This window comes from Apodemus sylvaticus, chromosome 7 (genome assembly GCF_947179515.1).
Source record: "Apodemus sylvaticus chromosome 7, mApoSyl1.1, whole genome shotgun sequence".
NCBI lineage: Eukaryota > Metazoa > Chordata > Mammalia > Rodentia > Muridae > Apodemus > Apodemus sylvaticus.
This window is the reverse complement of record NC_067478.1, coordinates 130,227,255-130,252,217: the sequence shown is the minus strand read 5'-3', so window position 1 is coordinate 130,252,217 and position 24,963 is coordinate 130,227,255.

Here is a 24,963-nt window from a genome sequence, read left to right as displayed (position 1 = left end):
TTCTAGGAACATGCCTTGGTCACCAATAGAGTGAGACATTATCCTATAGTCCAGAGTCTTTCCAGAGATTGACATTTTACCCTGGCATAATGTGTGCACAAACAAAATGGAATTAATAATACTATCCAAATGTCATCCTCAAGGAAATAAAAACAGATTGGAATGGCCTAACTCAGCACGTGTCAGCAACAGAACAAGAAATGTATTTTCCAGGCATATACTGTCACTTTATTGCTGCATCTATTTATAGAGACACAGAATAATAAGTCTGTGTAAAAAGTAGAAGATTTAGAAAATACAGATTATAATTTACCTTACAGAGATCACAAATTAATATCAATAATATCATACAACTTATAAATTAATAATCAAATTAGCATGTCAAAATTCACATAATTTCAATTTCTCTAGAGTGCTCTCCTGTCCAGTAACCCTTTTAATCCAAATGAGAAACAATAGGTAATGGGCATGTCTACTGAGAAACAGTGAGTGGTGAACAATGATTATGAAATATGCCTGAAGGGACAGACTGAAGAGCAAGTTCTTGATCAGTCAATCCCTGAAGGTCAGATGTTCTCTATTAACTCTATTCAAGTATATGTAATAAAAATCAAATTCAAGAAATATGGGAGAAGAGATTTTTTTAAAGAAAAATGATTACCTTCTAATCTTAAATCACTATTTCCTTAATCAGGAAATATTTATGTAATAAATATTATTGAACTACCATTTGTATCTTCAGTCTTATCAGGGAACTCTTTGACAAGTATAATAAGCTTCAACTCAGTCTTTCAGCATGTTAAACAAGCATTCTTGCTGCTGCCTCTGTATCTTTCTAATGAATTACTTTTCTCATTGCTGTGACATCTCTTTCTCTCTCTCTGTCTCTCTCTCCCTCTCTTTCTCTCTCTCTGTCTCTCTCTCTGTCTCTCTGTCTGTATGTCTGTCTCTCACATACACACACACACATACACACACACACACACATACACACAAGCAGTGATTTATAAATAGGAGTTTATCTTGGCTTAAGATTTTGAAAAGAGATACAGGGGGTGCTGGGAAGATGGCATGGTTGCTAAGCCTGAAGCCCTCAGTTCAATCTCTGAAAGATGCATGGTGAAAGGAGAGAATTGAGAAGTGGAACCTTGTATGTTAGATTCCTTGATACCCACATGTTAATCCTTGTACAAATTTCCTCGCACATGCCCGTGCACACACACACATGCACACAAACACACACTCTCACACACTCTCATACACACATACCTTTACACACACATACACACGTACACTTATTCTCACATGCACACACAAACATACACACATTCACACACATACTCTCACACAGTCACATACATACATTCACATACACACATACTTTTACACACACTCACACACTCATATTCACACATGCACACATATACACACACACAGAAACACACACACACAATGTATATATCAGAAGCATCTTATTTTAAAAAATATAAGAGTTAAGATCTGCTATGGTAGGGAGTCTGAGATGGGGGGAGGGGGAGGGGAGGGGGAGGGTTTGAGGCAGCTATTCCCATTATTTCTTAGTCAGGAAATAGAGAAAAATGTCTCTTGGCACTCAGCCACTACCCTTTTCCTTTTTTAATTTAGTGTAGGAAACCAGTGTGAAATTGGATGTCATCCAGATTCTAAAAGGGCATGTCTTTGCTCTTCAGTTGAGCAGCTTTAGAAACATCCTCAAAGACACACAAGGGCCTGTGGGACACAGGTCCAGTTAGGTTAACAGGCTTACCAACACCCACCTCCTATGGAGCACATGACCCTATCTTCAGCATCAAGTGCACTGCTCACATTAAAGTCTGTCTTCTCTCATCAGAATGTTCTCCTTCACCTTACTCCAAAACATCTCATATTTTAGTTTTTCCAACTGTGCCTAAGAACTAGTTTAGGAAAGTCTCATGATGTGTCAGTGTTCAGTATTCTCTCCAAAAATCTGCACACTAGCCTGTTAATCTTTGTCCCAAGTCCCAAGTCCTTCATGACCTGTCAAAATTTGTGATTATGTTGATAATCACAGCTATCTGTGTTTGAGAATAAAGGAGACTTATTAAAAAAAAACTGTCTCTTCAAAAAAATATTAAACAGATTTTGGAGTTGCCTCACATCAGGGACCTGACTCTACTTCTAACTCTAAGCACAATAGGAAAAATAATTCCACCTTGTGTATGTGGCTTGGGCTGGACTTTGTACATGCGTTTTGGGGAAAAGCAAAGTTACTTGAGTTTCTGCTTTTGTAAGAAACTTGTATAAGAAAGTGACCCAGTTAAGAAGCATATTTTTTAAAACTCTTTTCAGTTTGTATAGTCTAGTAATTTCCAGGCCAAATGAGTCCATACTGGGAATAATTGTGCATCAGTCTTCAGTTTGGAGCCCTTAAATATACATTTGTTTTAAATAAATTTCACTTTAGGATGGCATAGGGCAAGATGTTCCTCATAATCACATCTTGAAATGGGACTTCATCTGTTCTAGCAAAGGAATTCTTACTGCCAAATAACGTATTAGCAGAGGTCAAAAGAGGATGTTGAATACCCTAGAACTAGAGTTCCAGGTGATTTTGAGAAGCTGTATATAGGTGATGAGCAGAGTTCACTGGTGCTTTACAGTCTCATTTTCTAGCCTTCTCTCTCCCCCTCCCTAAATCACTGCTCCAGAGACGAATGGGGCATGTGTAGGTCTTACTTACAACTAACTGCAGCCTAAAGCTGCAGAAGATCTGGTTTGTACTGTACAAAAACTAAATAACAGTTTAATATATAATTGAGAAAATATTATAAACATGTTAATGCATGTTAATTTAAAAAAGAAAAACACTTTTTATTGCACTATTTATAGTAAGAATCTCTTCAGCGAATTTAATCTCTATGTTTATTTGATTTCTAGAGTATAGGAATTTGGCTTTGAGTATAAATGATGAATATACATAAATAATAAAATGTTTATGTCCTTAAATATTCCTTAAATGAAATATGACTAGAAATATGTTCAAAAGTAGTAATTAGAATACATTAGAAAATCTGTTTTTGATGATATGTTACATGAGAACATAGGTGCCAAATTTAAGAAACTGTTTTGTTACCTGAAGATACTAGAATGAAAAATGAAACAGAGGCCCCTGGTCACACAGAGCTCCTATAAACACATTCTCTATGAAAAAAATTATAAAATTATGGGTTGAAAGTGGAACCATCCACTTCAGCCAGGTGTTCAAGCAGAAGTGGTGGTCTCATCTGTGCTCAGAGGTGTGCCAGCACTCTTGAGAGACTTTCTCACTTCCTGTGGGACCTGGGTATAGAGAGCTGTGGCACTGGGTCAGCTCTTGTTTTAGATCCATCCCCACATGCAGACCCCAAACCCAGACACTTCTGCTGATGCCAAGAAGTACTTGCTGACAGGAGCCCAATACAGCTGTCTCCTGAGAGGCTCTGCCAGATTCTGACCAATACAGATGTGGATGCTCTCAGTCAACCATTTGACTAAGCAAAGAGACCTCAGTGGAGGAGTTAGGGGAAGGACTGAAGGAGCTGAAGGGGCCTTATTTGACATCAGTGGGAAGGGAGTCCCTAGGTCCTATGAAGGCTTGATGCCCCAGTGTAGAGGAATGCTAGGTTGGTGAGGCCGGAGTGGGTATGTAGGTAGGGGAGCACCCTCATAGAAGCAGGGTAAGGTGGGATGGGATAGAGGGTTTGCAGAGGGGAAGCCAGAAAAAGGGATAACATTGAAATGTAAATAAATAAAATATTCAGATAAAAAGAAAGTCAAAGCATTTTGAGTGTTTTGAAAACTCTATGTATTATTAATAAACAAGCAAACTAAAATATGAGATGACATAAATTTGATTGACATATGCTTAATTTGTATGTCAGTCATCAAAAGGATGCCTAAAATAAGAGCCTATCTCTTTTCCAACCAGTGAATCAAGAATTGAAACTATTTCCATTTTCAGTTTAAGCAGTTAAGCATGTAGTTGCCAAAAGTAAACTTTTATTATTATGCATTACGTAAAAAATAATGTAGCATTTTGTATGCATAAGAGTCTAAGTATGACAGGCTGATCCTTTATCTTACCTGTCTCTTATTTTGTGGAGAATCTTATTCTCTTCCTTTTCGTCAATAAGATCTATTAAACAAATTAGTTATTCCCTGTGTTCTCAGGTAAGATACCATCAAAAACAGATTTTCTTGATTTATTATAAGTTTTTTATTTGATATATTCTTTATTTACATTTCAAATGATTTCCCCTTTTCTGGATCACCCCTACCATAAGTCCTCTTCCCTTACCCTGTTCCCCAATCTACCCATTCCCTCTTCCCTGTCCTGGTATTCCCCTACACTACTGCAATGAGCCTTTCCAGGACCAGGGGCCTCTCCTCCCTTCTTCTTGGGCTTTATTTGATATGTGAATTGTGTCTTGAGTATTCCAAGCATCTAGGCTAATATCCACTTATCCGTGAGTGCATACCATGAGTGTTCTTTTGTGATTGGGTTACCTCACTTAGGATGATATTCTCCAGTTCCATCCATTTGTCTAAGAATTTCATAAATTCATTGATTTAATGGCTGAATAGTACTTCATTGTATATATATATACCACATTTTCTGTATCCATTCCTCAATTAGGGACATCTGGGTTCTTTCCAGCTTTTGGCTACTATAAATAGGGTTGCTATGAACATGGTGGAGCAGGTATCCTTAATACATCATGGGCAGTCCTCTGGGTATATGCCCAGGAGTGGTATAGCAGGGTCCTCCGGTAGTATCATGCCCAGTTTTCTGAGGATCCTCCAGTCTGATTCCAGAGTGGTTGTACCAGCTTGCAACCCTACCAGCAGTGGAGGAGTGTTCCTCTTTCTCCACATCCTCGCCAACACCTGCTGTCTCCTGAGTTTTAAATCTTATCCATTCTGACTGGTGTGAGATGAAATCTCAGGGTTGTTTTGATTTGCATTTTCCTAATGGTTAATGAAGTTGAACATTTCTTAAGGTGCTTCTCAGCCATCCAAAGTTCTTCAGGTAAAAATTCTTTGTTTAGCTCTGTATCCCGTTTTTATTAGGGTTATTTGGTTCTCTGGGGTCTAACTTCTTGAGTTCTTTGTGTATCTTAGATATAAGCCCTCTGTCAGATGTAATGTTGGTAAAGATCTTTCCCCAATTTGTTGGTGGCTGTTTTGTTCCTTTGACAATATCCTTTGCCTTGCAGACACTCAGTAATTTTATGAGGTCCCATTTGTCAATTCTTGATCTTAGAGCATAAACTATTGGTGTTTTGTTCACGAAATTTTCCCCTGTGCCCATGTCCTCAAAGGTCTTCCCCAGTTTCTTTTCTATTAGTTTCAGTGTGTCTCATTTCATGTGGAGATTCTTGATCCACTTAGACTCGAGGTTAGTATGAGGTAAGAATGGATCAATTTGCATTCTTCTTCATGCTGACCTTCAGTTGAACCAGCACCATTTGTTGAAAAGGCTATCTTTTTTCCACTTAATGGTTGTAGCTCCTTTGTCAAAGATCAAGTGACCATAGCTGTGTGGGTTCATTTGTGGGTCTTCAATTCTATTCCATTGATCTACTCACCATTGGTACATTGTCACTGTATGAATTCCATGCAGATCTTAACACAATTGCTCTGTAGTACTGCTTGAGGTCAGGGATACTGATTTCCCCAGAAGTCCTTTTACTGAAAAACAGATTTTCTAATGTATTCTAATTGACACTTTTGAACATATTTCTAGTGTTTTTTTCACTTATGGATTATTTAAAGACAATTTTTTTTATTACTTATGTATATTTGTCATTTATACTCAAGCCCAAACTCCTATACTCTAAAAATCAAATAAACATAAAAATTAAATTTACTAAAGAGATTCTTACATGTTTAATATTAGAGAATGTTATCCACAAATACTAAGTAGAAAACACAGAGGTAAGAGTAAAGTCATATGTGTTAAGGAGTGTATGAATATTGTAAAGGGTTGAAGTCACAGCAAATTTACAGGGAACCTAGACTACAGGGAGGCTGGGAAAAATGGAGTTGTACCAATCTAGTTTCATGTCTCAATATACAAATAGAATTTAAGTAACTACCATATGCTATAAAATGTTAGATTAAAAATAACAAATTTTTACATTTAAATCTTTTAATATTGATTTTCTCTCTGGTGACTGTGCAAGGCAGGTACAGTAAGGAGAACAGGGAACACAGGCATGGCAGAGCAGCTGGAAGAGTGTCCTTCTGGGATCCACCTGCACCCAGTAGCTGGGCTACTCCACAGCCACCTGTGCACCAGTTCTGCCAGGAGACAACTGGTCTCTAGGGAGTGGCCTTGACTCCCAGGATTGGAAGTGAGACTCCATTTTCTCTCAAGTGACTGTGCAAGGCTAGTACAGCCAAGAGCTTAGGAAGCACAGGAATGGCAGAGCAGATGGGACAGTGTCCTTTCAGGCTCTACCTGTACCAAAAAGTGGACTGAGCCACAGCCCTCTGTGCCAAGAGAGATCTGGTCTTCCAGGGGTTCTGAGACAGGCTGGCAAGCCCACAAGAGGGACAAGCTCCAATCAGAGACAGCTAGACAAACTAACACCAGAGATAACCAAATGGCAAATGGCAAATGAAAGAACATTACCAAGAAAAAGCAAGGCAACATGGCACCAACTGAGCCCAGTTCTTCCACAAGAACAAGTCCTGGATGCCCCAACACACTGGGAAAAAAAGATGTGGATTTAAAAATCACAGCTCATGATGCTGATATAGGACTTCAAGAAGGACATAAATAACTCCCTTAAAGAAATACAGGAAGAACACAACCAAAAAGGAAGGAATTGAACAAAACCATTCAGAATATAAAAAAGGAAGTAGAAACAATAAAGAAATTACAACGGGAAACAACTCTGGAGATATAAATCCTAGGAAAGAAGTCAGGAGTCATAGATATAAGCATCAACAACAGAATATAAGAGATAGAAGAGAGAATCTCAGATTCAGAGGATATCAAAGAAATCATTGACACAGCAATCAAAGAAAATGCAAAATGCAAAAAGCTCCTAACCCAAACCATCCAAGAAATAAACGACACAATGAGAAGACCAATCTTAAGGATTACAGGTATAGAAGAGAGAAAAGATTTCCAGCTTCAAGGGCCAGTTAATGTCTACAACAAAATTATAGAAGAAAACTTCCCTAACCTAAAGAAAGATGTGCCTATGAAATTAAAAGAAGCCTATAGAACTTCAAATAGATTGGACCAGAAAAGAAATTCTTCCTGTCACATAAATATCAAAACACCAAATGTGCAAAACTAAGAAAGAATATTAAAAGCAGTAAAGAAAAAAGGCCAAGAAACATAAAAATGCAAACCTATCAGAAGTATACCAGACTTCTCACCAGAGACAATGAAAGCCATAAGATGCTGGGCAGATATCATACAGACCCTAAGTGCACACAAGGCCACTATATCCAGCAAAACTCTCAATTACCATAGAAGGAGAAACCAAGATATTCTATGACAAAACCAAATTTGCACATTATCTTTCCACAAGTTCAGCCCTTCGAAGGATAACACAAAACACCAACAAAAGGAGGGAAACTACACCCTAAAAAAAGCAAGAAAATTATCATCTTTTAACAAATCAAAAAGAATAGAGCCACAGAAACACATCACCACTGTAAACAACAATAATACCTGGAAGCAACAATCACTTTCCTTTAATATACCTTAATAACAATGGACTCAATTCTCCAATAAAATGACATAGACTAACAGACTGGCAGACTAGATACATAAACAGGACCCAACATTCTGCTGCATAAAGGAAACTCACCTCAGGCACAAAAACAGACACTAACTGAGAGTAAAAGGCTGGAAAACAAATTTCAAAGCAGATACACTCAAGAAACAAACTGGTATAGCCATTCTAATATCGAATAAAATCGACTTTCAAACTAAAGTAATTAAAAAAGATAAGTACAATTCATACATCAAAAAAAAAACTACTAAGATGAACTCTCAATTCTAAATATCTATGCTCCAAATGCAAGGGCACCCAACAACATTCATAAAAGAAACTTTGCTAAAGTTCAAAGCACACATTGCACCTCACACAATAATAGTGGGAGACTTCAACACCCTACTCTCATCAATGGACAGATCATGGAAACAGAAACTAAACAGAGACACAGTGAGACTAACAGAAGTTATGGACCAAATGGATTTAACAGATATCTATAGAACATTTTATCCTAAAACAAAAGAATATATCTTCTTGTCAGCACCTTACAATACCTTCTCCAAATTTGACCATAAAAATTTGGAAACAGACGTCAACAGATATAAGAAGTTAGAAATGATCCTATGTACTCTATCAGAGCACCATGGAGTAAGGCTGGTCTTCAATAACAACAAAAACAACAAAGAGCACACATACACATGGAAACTGAACAATACTCTACTCAATAGTAACTTGGTTAAGGAAGAAATAAAGAAATTAAAGACTTTAGAAATTAATGAAAACAAAGGCACAACATACCCAAACATATGGGATGCAATGAAAGCCGTGCTATGAAGAAAACTCATACCTCTGAGTGACTCCACAAAGAAAGTGGAGAGAGTATACACTAGTAGTTTAACAGCATATATGAAAGCTCTAGAACAAAAACAAGCAAATATACCCAAGAGTAGACTACAGGAAATAATCAAGCACAGGGTTGAAATCAACCAAGTGGAAACAAAAAGAACTATACAGAGAATCAACCAAACCAGGAGCTGGTTCTTTGAAAAAACCAACAAGATAGAAAAAACCTTAGTCAAACTCATCAGAGAGCACAGAAACAGTATCCAAATCAACAAAATGAGAAAGGAAAAGGGAGACATAACAACAGATATTGAGGAAATCCAAAAAACCAACAGATCCTACTACAAAAACTGATACTCAACCAAACTGGAAAATCTAAAGGAAATGGACAATTTTCAAGATAGATATCATGTATTAAAGTTAAATTAGGATCAGAGAAATGATCTAAATACACCCATAACCCCTAAAAATGTAGAAGCAGTCATTATTAGTCTCCCAACAACAACAACAACAACAACAACAACAAAAAGCCCAGGAACAAATGGGTTTAATGCAGAGTTCTATCAGACCTTAAATGAAGACCTAATTCCAATACTCTTCAAACTCTTCCACAAAATACAAACAGAATGAATAGTACCCAAATCATTTTATGAAAAAAATATTACCCTGATACCTAAATCACACAGACACCCAACAAAGAAAGAGAACGTTAGAGTAATTTCCCTTGTGAATATCAATGCAAAAATACTCAGTAAAAGTCTTTCCAACCAAATCAAAGAACACACCAAAATGATCATCCTCCACAATCAAATAGGCTTCATCCCAGGGATCCAGGGATGGTTCAATCTATGGAAATCCATCAGTGTAATCTACTACATAAACAAACTCCAAGAAAAAAGAACCCACATGATCATTTCATTAGATTCTGAGAAAGCATTTGAAAAAATCCAAAACCCCTTGATGATAAAAGTCTTGGAAAGATCAGGTATTCAAGGCCCATCCCTAAACATAGCAAAAGAAAAAATACAGAAAACCAGTAGCCAATATCAAACTAAATGTAGAGAAATTTGAGGCAATTTCACTGAAATCAGGGACTAGACAAGGCTGTCCACTCTCTCCTTACCTGTTCAATATAGTACTCAAAGTCCTAGCTAAAGCAATTAGACAACAAATGGAGATCAAAGGGATATAAATTGGAAATGAAGAAGTCAATGTATCACTATTTGCAGATGATATGATAGCATGCTGTTTTTACTATGTTTAAGTATTGTCCTTGTATTCCTGATCTTTCCAAGACTTTTAAGATGAGGAGATGGTTAATTTTGTTGGGCTGGGAAATAAATTAGGGAAACAACACTCTTCACAATAGTCACAAACAATATAAAACCTCTTGGTGTGACTCTAACCAAACAAGTAAAAGATCTGTATCACAAGAACTTCAAGTCTCTGAAGAAAGAAATTGAAGAAGATCTCAGTAGATGGAAAGATCTTCCATGATCATGGATTGGGAGGATTAATATAGTAAAAATGGTCATACTGCTGAAAGCAATCTACAGACTAAATATAATCCCCATCAAATTTTCAATTCAATTCTTCATAGAGTTAGAAAGAGCAATTTGTTAATTTATTTGGAATAACAAAAAGCCCTGCATAGCAAAACCTATTCTTAACAATAAAAGAACATCCCGAGGAATCACCATCCCTGATCTTAAGCTGTATTACAGGGCAATAGTGATAAAAACTGTGTGGCATTGGTACAGTGACAGGCAGATAGATCATTCGAATAGAACTGAAGATGCAGAAATAAACCTATACACTTATGATCACTTGATTTTTGACAAAGGAGCTAAAACCTTCCAGTGGATAAAAGACACTATTTTCAACAGTTGATGCTGGTTCAACTGGCAGTCAACATGTAGAAGAACGAAAATTGATCCATTTTTATACTAATCTCAAGTCCAAGAACCTCCACATAAAACCAGATACACTGAATCTAATAGAAAAGAAAGTGGGGAAAAACCTGGAACACATGAGTATAGGGGAAAAGTTCCTGAACAGAACACCAATTTATGCTATAAAATCAAGAATCCACAAATGGTATCTCATAAATTTGCAAAGCTTCTGTATGGCAAAAGAGACTGTCAATAGGACAAAGCAATAACCAACAGATTGGGAAAAGAACTTTACCAATCCCACAGCTGAGAGAGGGCTAATACCCAATATACACAAAGAACTCAAGAACTTAAACTTCAAAGAATCAGTTAAATGTATTAATAAATGGGGAACAGATCTAAACAGAGAATTCTCAAATGAGGAAAGTCGAATGGCAAAGAAGCACCTAAAGAAATGTTCAACATCCTTAGTCATCAGTCAAATCCATCTCAGAACAACCATGAGATTCCACCAGTCAGAATGGCTAAGATCAAATCTCAGCTGATATAAGATGCTGGCTATTGTATGGAGAAAGAGCAACACTCCTCCACTGCTAATATGATTGCAAGCTGGTAAAAACCACTCTGGAAATCAGTTTGGTAGTTCCTCAGAAAATTGGACATAACGCTTCCTGAGGAGCCAGAATATAACCAGAAGATGCTCCAACATGTAAGAACACATGCTCTACTTTGTTCATAGCAATCTTATTTATAATACCCAGAAGCTTGAAACAACCCAGATGTCCCTCAACCAAGGAATGGATACAGAAAACATGATACATTTACACATTTAATAGCTGGAATACTTCTCAGCTATTAAAAACAATGACTTCATGAAATTCACAGGCAAATGGATGGAACTAGAAAATATTATCCTGAGTGAAGTAATTCAGTTACAAAAGAACACACATGGTGTGCACCCACTCATAAGTGGATATTTTTCATCATGTATATGGTCACCAAACCTGGACACTATTTTTGATGCTTGCTGAAGGGAGCTTGATATGGCTGTCTCCTGAGAGACTCTGCTGGAGTCTGACAAATACAGAAGCCAATGCTTGCAGCCAACCTTTGTACTGAACATGGGGTTCTCTGATGGAGGACTTAGAGAAGGGACCAAAGAAACTGAGGGGTTTGCATTCCCGTGGTGGTAGCAACAGTGTGAACTGACCAGATCCCCTGGAACTCTCAGGAACTGGATCACCAACCAAAGAGTACGCATAGAGGGACCCATGGCTCCTGCTGCATATGTGGTATAGGATGGCCTTGTCGGAGTTCGGTGGGAGGAGACATCTTTGGGCCTGAGGATATTTGATGCCCTAGTGCAGGGGAATGCTGGGGTGGGAAGACAGGAGTGGGCATCCTCATAGTGGCAGGACCAGGGGTGATGGGATATGGGGTTTCTGAAGGGGAGACCTGGAAAGGGGAAAACAATTGAAATGCAAATAAAGAAAATATCCAATTTAAAAAAAGCTAAAATAAAGTTAATAGTTTGTTGAATGAATTATGAAAGAATTAATCAATGATCACAAAATAAATTGAGGAGATATTTTTCCTTTGGCCAGTGTCATTTTAGAATTTTGGTTCTCAAACAATAAAGCTGTGAGATAGCTCACAAATGAAAGAAGCAAAGCTAATTGCCTAGTTCTTTTCATACAGGGGAAAGTATTTATTGGCAGGAAAGTCTTCCCTGATACTAGCAAGAGATTAGGAGATGCTTGGAATGGGTAAGTCACTTTTGACTGAAAAGGATTAGAAGATACAGCATTGCGTGTTTAAAATAGTACATTTAACTTTTTCTGGGAATTCTATTTGGAAATTGTCATGTTCTTGTTTCTTTGAAGCTCACATAACCAACCCTGAAAAACACTTCAGCTGAATACTGTGCAGAAAACAGTGACCTTAACCCCTCCAAACAACTAGTCTAGAAATCATTAACCTCAATGAAACTCATACTGTTGAAACTGAAATTTATGATCAAACATTAAGGATTTCATATTGTTTCAAAAATCATTGTATAATAATATTTGAAATAAATTCAAACATTAAGAGGTTCAAATATCAAAAAACATAAGTAAAAATAAGTTTCATTCAACATTCTCTCTGGATAACATCTCCATATTCAAATAGTCAATATTGATTGTGTATTTTCCTTTTATGCTTTTGATATTTTATGGCGTATATGAGTCAACATGAGCACACATGTGCATACATTTATACATGCAATTTTTTCATAAGTATTAAAAAGAATAAGTGGTGACTATTATTTCTATGTACATTGCATTTTCTACTGTGGAATCAGAAAAATGTTTCCCTATCAGTGCATACCATGATATTATAACTTTATATACTCTCACTGTGAATTTTTTAACTTCTTTTCAATCTTTCTGTGATAGAGAAAATGACGCCATTTAGATTAAGCTTTGTAAATGTGCGCAATTTTCATTGTACTGTGACCACATGAAATGTGTGCATCTGTTAATTTCACAGTCACTGAAGACCACACTCCCTTCCATAAACTATGCAAATATCCAAAATATTACCCAAAACATATTATCAATATTAGAGGACTTTGATAATATTATAAATACTACAAATTTATTTTCTTTATGAAGTATGTCACTTTCTTTATGCCCACTCCTCTCCCACTTTAATAAATGAGAAGGAGCATGAAGGTCTCAGCCTAGATATTAAGGAAAATGTGAGAAAATGCTAGAAAATATAATGATAACAATGTAGAATCAAATAAGTTTTATTAGAGAAATATATCTTTCATGCTCACAGATCAGAAAATTAGGAAATTAAGACATAATTTTTAAAAGTTAGTATTTATATAAATTAGATAAAAAGTCTTATGAATTCAAGAGACAAAAACTCAAAAGTAGGTTTCCATAAAGAATGGTAGAGATAAATATTTCTCTTGTTAAGTTTCTGAAAAATGAATAATGCTATTAAAGAAATTTCTTTTTCTCTCAGATTAACTGGGTGGCTAGTAACCCATCAAGAAGAATCAAACAACCGCAAAGAAAATGGGCCTTTTCTAAATTGTGCGTGGAAGTATACCTAAGTGATTGATATGAATTATCACAAAGCAATGTTGGCTATTTTTTATTTTGACAGTGCTATATTCAGATGTTTGTACAGGGCTCAAAGAGGAACTTGAAACCTGAGTCTAAGCACAAAATGACACAGCATTTATTTTCTGAGGATTCAAAACTCTGTGGTCAAAACCTTTCAGATGTGCACATTGATTTATTTTCAGTGTTTTAAGGGAACTTAGCCCTGCTCTTCACAAAAACTGCTGATATTTTTGCTGGAACCTTTCCTTTCCTTTTTGGTTTGTTTTTTGTTTGTTTGTTTTGTTTTTTGTTTTTTATTTTTTTCAGTAGCCCTGGTTGTCCTGGAACTCACTCTGTAGACCAGGATGGCCTGGAACTCAGAAATCTGCATGCCTCTGTGTCCCAAGTGCTGGGATTAAAGACATGCACCACCACTGCCCTTTCCTTTTTTTCCTCTGCTTTTAGCAGCACTATTTCTTTTTTCTTTTCTCTCTCTCTGTCTCTCTCTGTCTATCTCTCTCTGTCTCTGTCTCTCTGTCTCTCTGTCTCTCTCTCTCTCTCTCTCTCTCTCTCTCTCTCTCTCTCTCTCTCTCTCTCTCTCTCTCTCTCTCTCTTTTCTCTCTCTCTCCTTTCTGACAAAAGTCACTCTAACTGGTGATGGTAGCTCTTTGTGGTTTTGATTTTCATTTCTTTGTCAGTTGAAACAATTAAGGTTTGTTTGTTTTCCCAGATACATGCTGGCTGTTTTATCTTGAAAACTATTCATTCATAGCATTTGTCCAGATTTAATTGTAGATTTCTTGTTATTGAGCACTTTGCATTGTTTTATTCATTAATTTTGTTTGATCCTTGATCATATTTTTATTCAAGTAGACTGACTGTTTTCTCTGTGGAATGGAACAGATTTTGATAGTTCCTGCAGCGCACTTTTTTCTTGCAGTGTGTTTCTTCCCTGCTGGCTCCTTCTTAGTTACTGGATTCTTAGTAGCTGCATGCCTTCCCCCTCCACTCTAAGCCATCCTTGGCTTCCTGTGACCCACAGATATCTTGCCTTTCTAGAGCTTTGACTTCTGGGCAGACCCAGTATCTAATTTGGCTTGCAGGTTGCTGCTGTCCCTTCCACTAATTTGATTGACATTTTTGGTAGCTGGCCTGAAGAAAAATGTCATTATAGTCTTTGTGTAATGGTTCAATTTCAACATAAATCTCATGTTTCTCACAGTATTCTTTTTCAAGATTTCTTGGGTGGTCATCAGGGGCTCTTTGGATCTCTGAGCTTTTCAAGTTTCTGTTAGTATTTGTGTTGATCAGTCTTGTGCATGTGGAGGTTATCGTTACTCTTAAGGGCATCAACCTTACGCTACATTCCTTGAAACTTTTGGAAACCACTTTCAGTCCAAATGAAGAAATGCTCCATAGGCCCGCCAGGTAATATTTCAAAATGTGCAGCTAGCTTACATTAAGCAGAATAAAACAAGGGATGTTTCTGAAGTTCCTGCACTAGATAAGTGATCAGGTCCTCATATTGCCATGCCTCCTCTTTTTCACTGAGAGGTGCAGCAAAAGATATCAGTCCAAATTTAGATTTTTTTAAGAAGTCGAGCAGCTTTCTCAGACATCTTGGAATGGAAAATACTGCCTTCCACCTCCAAAATGGTTCAAAATGGACTTCCTCAACTTGATCACTTCGAGGATACCACTAAAGCTCAGGAGCCCAACTCAGCCAATGAAGAGCAGAGGGCATGGAGGTGGCAATGACACCAAGTTTCAGTTGGTACCAACTTACAGTCTTTGACAAAACAGTGGGTTTCACCACTTCATACCATAGGATTCAGCACAAGACTGACACCTTGCTAATTCCATGAGCTACAGCAAAGGGCTATTTGTTGTTTTTCTGCTAGCTGGTGTGAACAAAGTGGACAAAAACATGTCAAATGGAGGCTTTGAACATAGCTGGCAAGGCAACATTTTTGCCAGAGAGCCCTGCCCTTTCACAGTACACCAATATGAGTAGGCTGGCACAGGCTTTGGTGGGGAGAGGAGACATTGTTTTATTTTCCCTATTAAAGACAGAGCATAACTTCATAACTTTGGGTCAAAGTACCAGGTTGCCCTGGCTAGCACCCAAATGTATATCTTATCCTATCATGACTTCCAAAGTGTTGTGATTACCAGCATGCATTTACACACTGAGATAAGTTTCATCTCTCTCTCTCTCTTAATCTCTGTCTCTCTCTGTCTCTGTCTCTCTCTTTCCCTCTCCATCTCTCTCTCTCTTCCTCTCTCTCTCTCTCTCTCTCTCTCTCTCTCTCTTCCTCTCTCTCTCTCTTTTTATGTGTGTATGTGTGTATGTGTATGTGTGTGTTTAGTTCACTCAAACACTTGTGAATTTGTTTACTATGTTTAAGTAGATAAGAAAAAACAAAACATAGAACATAAAAAATAATTGTACTATGCCATGGCAGAGCACGCTGATTATATCACAATAAATTTCATATTTTGTGAGTAATTAGGAGCAGTTTTTAACTTTGGAAATTAATGATAAGAGGATAGAAATATGTTAATAAAGTTTTAAAATTTAAATTGTGTATAATAGTCTGAAAAGAAAAGTTAACCCTTGTCATGTCTGTTCTTTAATTTTTTTATTAAATTAATCAAAATTTAAAATATACAACTCAGTATTGACATTTTAAGTCATCAAAATAATTAATTATAGTTCAATGCCCCTTAAATATAAATGATAACTTCTGAAGCTAAAAGTAATATGCATTCAGCCAGCTTTTAAAATCTACTTGGAACTTTAAACATGATAGAAGTAGAAAAAAATCTCTTATGAAGTCCTCTATGATAGGAAATTGTGACATGTTCTCAATTAGACAGAAATTATTCCATCTCTAAGGGAGAATATGTAGAATAACTGTGGCTTCATAGAATGAATTGGGTAGTGTTCCTTCTGTTTCTATTCTGTGGAATAGTTCGAAAAGTACTGGGGTTAGGTCTTCTTTGAGGATCTGACAGAATTCTGCACTAAACCCATTTGGTCCTAGGCTTCTTTTGGTTGGGACTTTTAATGACTGCTTATGGGACTGTTTACATGGTTTATCTGGTCCTGATTTAAATTTGGGACCTAATATCTAACTAGAAAATGGCCCATTTTATTCAGATTTTCCTTTTGTAGTAGGATCTGATGAGTTTTTTTTAATTTCCTCAGTTTCTGTTAGTTTCAATGTGACTGTTTAGTTTGTGTTCCAATTATCTGTCCATTGATGAGAGTGGGGTGTTGAAATCTCTCACTATTTTTGTGTGAGGTGCAATGTGTGCTTTGAGCTTTAGTAAAGTTTTTTTGTTTTTGTTTTGTTTTGCTTTCTTTGTTTGTTTTAATGAATGTATATGCCAATGCATTTAGAGCATAAATGTTCAGAATTAAAATTTCATCCTGTAGATTTTTCCTTTGATGAGAAAGAAGTGTCTTTTCTTATCTTTTTGATAAGTTTTGGTTGAAAGTTGATTTTATTCGATAGAATGACTCATCCAGCTTGTTTTTTGAGACCGTTTGCTTGTAGATTTGTTTTCCAGCCCTTTACTCTAAGGTAGTATCTGTCTTTGACTGTGAGGTGTGTTTACTCTATGCAGCAAAATGCTGGGTCCTATTTACATATCTAGTCTGTTATTCTACATCTCTTTATTGAGGAATTGAATCCATTGATGATAAGAGATATTAAGGAATAGTGGTTGTTGCTGCCTGTTATTTTTTATGTTATTTTACATTTGTGTGGCTATCTTCTTTTTGGGTTTGTTAAAAGAAGATTACTTTCTTTAATTTTAACTAGGGTGTAGTTTTCCTCCTTGTGTTGACATTTTCTGTCTATTCTCCTTTGTAGTACTGGATTTGTAGAAAGATATACAAGGTTTGGTTTCTCCATGTATCCTTTGTGCCTAGCCCAGGAGATTTTCTTTTGTTTACGTTTGTCTAAGTTTACTTTTCCTGTTGCTGTGGTAAATATGGCACAAATCACATAAGGGACAAAAGGGACATGGACAAGGGGAAGCAATTGGTCACATTATCTTTACAGTGGGAGAGCAGGGAGCAATGGGTGCTTGTATGCCAGCATTCACCTCTTTTCTATATTTACAGAGTTCAGTGTGGAAATGGCCCCGTCCACAGTTAAATACACCTTCCGACATCGATTAATCTCATCAAGATAATCCCTCATAGCACTGCTCAGAGGTCATCTTTGAGCTGATTCTAGAATTTTTTCAAGTTGACAATACTTCCATACTGTCGTATTACTTCTTGAATGATTCTAAGGAAAAGACACATTTAGACTAGTATTTTAAACCTGGAACACACAAACAAATCCCATTGTGACTTATCACAATGTCAATATCATACAGCAGGAACACATGGAGCCAGAGAATCTTCATTTTTAACAAGCTTCTGCATATTTCCATATTATGTGGACAAACTGGCCTCCAGAGCTTAGTGGATGCTGTACTTGTTGGAATGCTATTTCAAAAGAATGGAACTTTCTCTAGTGTAATGGGCAAACTGAAGTTCATTCTCCTAGGATTCCTCTCATGTGGTTGCTACCTTGCTTTAGTGAAGGGATCATGATAAGTTTGCCTATTTCCTGGTATTATGAGATTTTTTCCAGGTATATAATGGTGTGTAGAGCTTGTAGGAAGAAAAAGATTGTTCCATGTGACTGTTGGGACCTTTGGTTTTTGAATCTATCTTACTGTCAAGTGACTAAAATCAATTTGGAAGCAAATATGTTATCCCATGCTTGACCATTTCCATATCAATTTATACCTGTTTTGGAAGACTTGGCTGTTGATGAGATGGTGATGAGAGAGAGAGAGAGAGAGAGAGAGAGAGAGAGAGAGAGAGAGAGAGAGATATTAACAGACAGAGACCAAGAGACAGAGAGACAGAGATAGTGAGATAGTGAGATAGTGACAAGGAGACAGAGAGAATAACACGGAGACAGAAAGAGAGACAGAGAAACCGAGAGGCTAGAAAAAAGAAACCCACCCCTGGTCCAATGACCTGGGTGGCCTGAAAGAAAACACTCAAGCCCCCTTGCCAGCCTAAGGAAGCCAAAAGAATGGTACCCATGTACCTTCTGTGGTAGGCCACTGAGATAGACATAGGCATGATAGAGAGGTAGGAAAGATGGAATACATGGTGAAGAGATGGAAAAGAAAGAAAATCTGAAATTCCATGAAGACAGGAAATGAAAACTCTTCAGATGTGAGGAAAAAATAGATATCAGGAGGCCATGGTGAGGTCCTGACCTAGGGTGCTGCCAAGAGCCATTCCTAAGTTTGTGGTCGTACTAGAGCTAGAGATTACATTGATATCTGTGGCCTGAGTTACTACCACAGGCCAGTTAAATGTCTATGGTCTGAGATGCCACAAGAGACCATGTGGATATCTGTTGGCCATGCTTACTCAGGATGGGCATGATAATCTTAGTACTGTGCTGCTCCCTGTGGTCATGAGGATATCCAGGCACATGCTGCTGGCAAGAACCATGTCTAGGTCCATTGTCATGTTACAGCTGTGGTCTGTGTTTATGTCCCTGGCCCATGTGACACAAATGGGCATGAAGATGTCCCTGATTTGGACTGCTGTGCTTAGCAGGTCCTTTCCTTTGCTAGCCACCACACTTGGGAGACAGTACCTGGATATCGCCTGAGAAACACAGTAGAGATGACCCAAGGACATGAGAGCAAGAGTGTTGACTCTGTCCCTTGCTAGCTATAGAATCAGGTAAGTTAGTCAGGGCCTTGCTGGAGAGGTCACCTTGATGATGCTGGCAAAGAAGAGCTGGAAGGCTGACAAGCTCAGATATTGACCAGATTCAGATATTTGATTTGGCCCATCCCAACATCTATCCCATGTACAATCTGATGGAGAACATGAAAGGACCAGTGCTATAGATTCAAAGTTATGGGATCTCCATGACATGAGGTTACAAGAGAATAACCAGGAGAACTTCTTATGAAGATCCAGTATTAATAGTGTAGCAGCAGCCAGGGGCCTAGAGACTAATAATTCATTTGCAAGTGAAGAATATAATGCAGTGTGACACTGAAACACTACAACTTCCAGAACAACAGCATTTGTTTATTGTTGATAATGGTGGTGGCAGTGGTGGTGGTGGTAGTTGTTTTTGTTTTATTTTTCTCTTATTTTATTTTCTTTGTGGTAGGGGGAAAGGAGATGAATGAGATTGTGGTACATCCTTGACTAAGTCTCTTCAATGAACAATGAGCCTCATAGGCAATGTGCTTTGAAAATGAATATGCATGGACAAAGAACTTACAGTGTAGATGGAAAGACTTTAACAAAGAATATCTAGACTGCTATTATGAAACATGTAGAATATGAATTTAATAAGATGAGCAATTAAGGGCATTTGATATTGTTCAACTAAAATTCATTGTTAAAAATTTCCTGCATAATCCTATCCTTCTACCAGACTTTTGTGCCCACGCATGCACAGAAAATCAGTTCTCAGTACGTTGATGATTCTTCCAAACATCTCAGAAGAAGAAACGCAGTTTTCGATGTCTTTATACATGATAAGGCAGTAAAGGCCAGTAACCAAAGGTGTTCAACATGAAAGATGATTTCTTTCAGACTTACAATACGCTTCACATTCTTCATTTTATATGAGACTTATGTTATGTTCTTTCATCGCATGATGATTAATCCAGTCTTTCTGGGGTTGAATCCTCTTTAAACTTTGGAAATGAATACAAGTACTAAGTCCTCCATCCTGTGAAGATAATTCTCTCATGGTTTGCTACCATGTAGATACTTGAAGGATTGCATAAAGGCAATAACAACAATGACTAGTTGCCTAATGTTCAATAACCCATAAATGAGTTCAGCACTTTCTCTGTGTCAGGTCTGGTAGCAGGAATTTGTCATCTTGTCAGTTAATGCCACTATGTCCTCATGAAACTACAGGAGGTAAAACAGCTAAATCGTCCAGATGCTTCTTGGGATTTAAGCAAGCATAAAATTTCAAGGGTAGCCTAGATGCTTTGATGACTCATCAGGGTAGGTAAATTGAGTCACTTGGCTGTTTCTTAGATACAGCAATGGTGTAAAGCACTACCTGGCTATATCCCAGGACCCTTCAGTAGTGTTCTTCAATTGCTGTCTGTAATAACAACAAAATAGATAGTAGACAGGATTGACATAATAGTATAGATTAAGATTCTAGACAGATTAGTGTCAGGAACTTGTATAGGCACTATGAATGTTTCACAGGACAGAAGAGTGCACATTTGCATAATGCCATTGTATGCTATGGATAATTGAGAAAAGTCCCTAGATCTTAGAGCCTGTAAAAGCAGCAAGCTGCTCCATCTACAAGTATGTATACTGTCTGTGGTACTCCTGAGAATATCATGGAGATTGTCACTTACCTTTGTTGACTCAGTTGCAGAGACAAGACAATAGATGCTGTGAACTAGGTTCCATTCTTCATAGGGTCCTTGTGGAAATTTACATCTTTGCCTTTTTAATGCTACACTCAGGATCTCTGCCATAGACTTCCCAATATATTAAACTTTGATTCTTTTGCTTAGAATGCTCTCAGTGGAGAGATATATTCCCTCCACTGAATGCCTGATCTACTTTGTCCATTTGTTAGAGAGTTAAACTTGAACATACATTATTACTTATATTTATCTAACTTTTTAAATTCTATTAGTTTTATTTCCGTGTCAATGAAAAAAGAAAGCAATGTTGATAAGAAAGGTCTCATTTCACTTTATCATTCCTGGTTAAAATGCAGCATAAGCGAGTCACAAAATCAAAAGTCTGAGAGAGATGGCCACATGACATCCACAACAAAGCAGAGAACAAAGGATGCATACGTGATAGCATGCTCTCCGTAATGAGCTTTCTCTGTTCTTTTGCCATTTAGGAACCTCTGCCTCAGGAATAATATATTCACAGTGAACTAGGACTTCCTTCACTGATTGAAAATCAAGAACATTCAACCACAAACATGTTCTATCTAATTTATTTGAGATTATTCTCCTTTAAGTCTTTCCCAGTTGATTCTATGTTTTCACATCTTTAAAAACTTATTAACACAATGGTCATACACAAAAGAATCATTTTTATTCCTGTCTTCTCCTACCATATCCAAAATTCTCCTGCTTTAAACTATTTGAAGTGCTAAGAAATAATCATCTCTGTGGTTGACTAACTCCAAATGAGTGAGTTTAATGGGGACATGAAAGCATTCACACACAAGAGTGATACTTATTTCTCAATCTTCATTTAAACCTCATTATATAAAAGCCTATGACCTCTTCTCAGTTTCATTTATATTGGAAGATAGAAGAGAAAACGCATGGCTATTAAAGGAACTACTGTTAAAGGAACAAATTTAGTGAATAGTTTGGAAAGGGTTTGGGCTTTCTGCAAACTATCATTGTGTTCTGCAAATTATTATGTGAGTGGAATCTAGAAAAATACCCCTGACATTGAAAGGAAGCAAAAGCGGGGGGGGGGGGGAGTGAAATGTGCTTTACTGGCATTCTTTTGCATTTTGTGTCTACATTATTAAATGTCCATAGTCTAAAAGAGGGAACAGGGTGAGTGACAGAAACTATTGCCTTCAAATAAAAGAATTTGTCATATCTTTTATTTTTTTAATCTGAATATACATGGAACAGAAAACAATGGTTTCTTCATCCTAGGTGCTAATTAAGAATCCATCCCCTTATTCTGGTCCTTCTTAGAAGGGGGAGCAGAATACCCACATAAGGAGATACAGAGACAAAGTGTGGATCAGAGTCTGAGGGAAAGACCATCCATAGACTAGTGATCCATCCCACATACAGTTACAAAACCCAGACACTATTACTGATGCTCACTAGTACTTGCTGATTGTAGCCAGATATAGCTGTCACCTGGGAGGCTCTGCTAGTGCATAACAAATACAGAGGGGGACACTCTCAGCCAGCCATTGAACTGAACACAGGGTCCCCAATGGGGGAGCTAGAGAAAGGACCCAAGGAGCTGAAGGGGTTTGTAGCGCCATAGGAGGAACAATGATTTGAGACACCCAGTACTTCCAGAGCCCCAGGGATAAAAGTGTCAACCATATAGTACACATGGTGCTACCCATGGCTCCAGATGCATAGGCAGCAGAGGATGCCTTGTTGAACATCAAAGGGAAGAGAGGCCCCTGGTCCTGGAGAGGCTCAATGCAGCAGTGTAGGGGAATACCAGGACAGGGAAGCAGGAGAGGGTTGATTGAGGAACTGGGAGGGGAAATGACTTATAGAACTTTCAGTGGGGGAGGGAAGCAACCAGGAAAGGGGAAATCATTTGAAATGTAAATAAAGAATATATCTAATTAAAAAAAAACAAGAGTCCATTCCTTACGCTGTGTGTGTGTGTGTGTGTGTGTGTGTGTGTGTGTGTGTGTGTGTGTGTGTAATATTGCAGGAAACTGTGGAAGAGATACACAATAAAGAAAGAAAAAATCAAAGGGTATGAAAAAGAAATTTTACTAATTCTATCTGAAAGAGGCCATACCCTGTTAATGATATTAGGGGGTATATTTCTGACCTGAAAACTTTGTATCCTAAACAGATAACATTCTAAGGGCAAAGAAGAAGCAATTCATCATTTCAGTAAGTTTAGTTATGAGGGATGGTTTGCTTCATAGACTTTTGGAAAAGAAATTGATGAACTATGAGGAGATGGAGAAAATAAATTTGAAAAGGCCACTCTTAATGTCTATCAGAAAGATTCGAGTTTTCTCCAGGGTGATAGATATGGATCTATTTTCAGTCTTCTATATGCTGGATCTAGGTGTACCAGCATCTTCAATTGTCGAAGATGCTTTCTTTTATCCATTGTATATTTTTGTTTCTTTGTTAAATCAAATATCCATAGGTGTGTTGGTCTACATCTATGTCTTTGATTAGATTATATTGACTAACTTGGCTATCTGTATGCCAATACTTTGTAGTTCTTACTACTATTGTTCTGTAGGATAGCTTGAAATCACGAATGATGATACCTCTGAAATTTCTGTTATTGTATAGGATTGCCTTAGCTCTCCTGGGTTTCTCGTTTTTCTATATTAAGCTGAGTATTGTCCTTCCAAGATCTGTAAAGAATTTATTAGAATATTGATGGATACTGAGGTGAATCTTTAAATTGCTTTTGGTAAGATTATCATTTGTTCTATGTTAATTCTACACATCCCCAAGCATGGGAGAACTTTCTATCTTCTGATATATTTTTTGCCACTGAACTTAATATAAAAAAGTGAGGAATAAACTATATCACATTGGTACAAGAGACAATTTCTTGTATAGAATAAGGATACAACAGCTATTAGAAGCAAAAACCAATAAATGGTTACTTGTAAAGTGAAAATCTTCTGTAAGGGAAAGGATACCATTAATAGGACAAGATAATAGCCTAGAGAATGTGAAAAGATTTTACAAACTTCACTTCCAATAAATGAGTAATATTCAAAATATATAAAGAACTCAAAAAACAGCCAAAAAATCAAAATAGTCGAAGTAAAATAAGGTACAGATCTAAAATGAGAATTCTTGAAAAAGGAATTTCAAATACTTGAGAAACACTCAAAGGACTGTTCAACATCCTCAGATATCAGGAAAATATAAATCAAAACTACTTGAAGATTCATTAATATACCTGTCAGAATGACTAACTCAGGCTGGTAAGGATTTGGAGAAAGGGGAATACTCCTCCATGAGTTTGTGCTCATAAGAAAACAAATGTGTGCAGCCAGTATGAAAATCAATATGACAGTTCCTCAGAATGCTGGCAATCAATGTACTTTAAGACCTGCTATACTATTCTTAGGCATATACCAAAAAGACATTCCAACCTACCACAAGGACACTTGTTTAGCTAGGTTCCCAGAAGTTTTGTTCATAGTATCCAGAAATCCAAAACAACCTTGATGTTCCTCAACCAAAGAATAGATAAAGAAAATGTGGTAAACATACAAAAAGGAGTATTACTCTGCTGATAAAACCAATAACATTATGAAATCCACTAGGTGCATGAATAGAGCTAGAAAAAATTATACTAAGTAAGGTAATCCAGACAAATATGTGCTCACTTATACTTGGATATTAGCTGTTCAATAGAGGATAATCATGTTATAATCCACAGAACCCAAGATGGTAAGTATCACAGAGGGCTCAAGATGGGGTTCATAGTACTCTCATGGAAGAAGAAATAGAATAGATTTTAAGGGTGGACTGTGAATGCTGGTACTCTGAACTCCACCCCCACAGTTACCTGGCAACACCCAGGTAGAC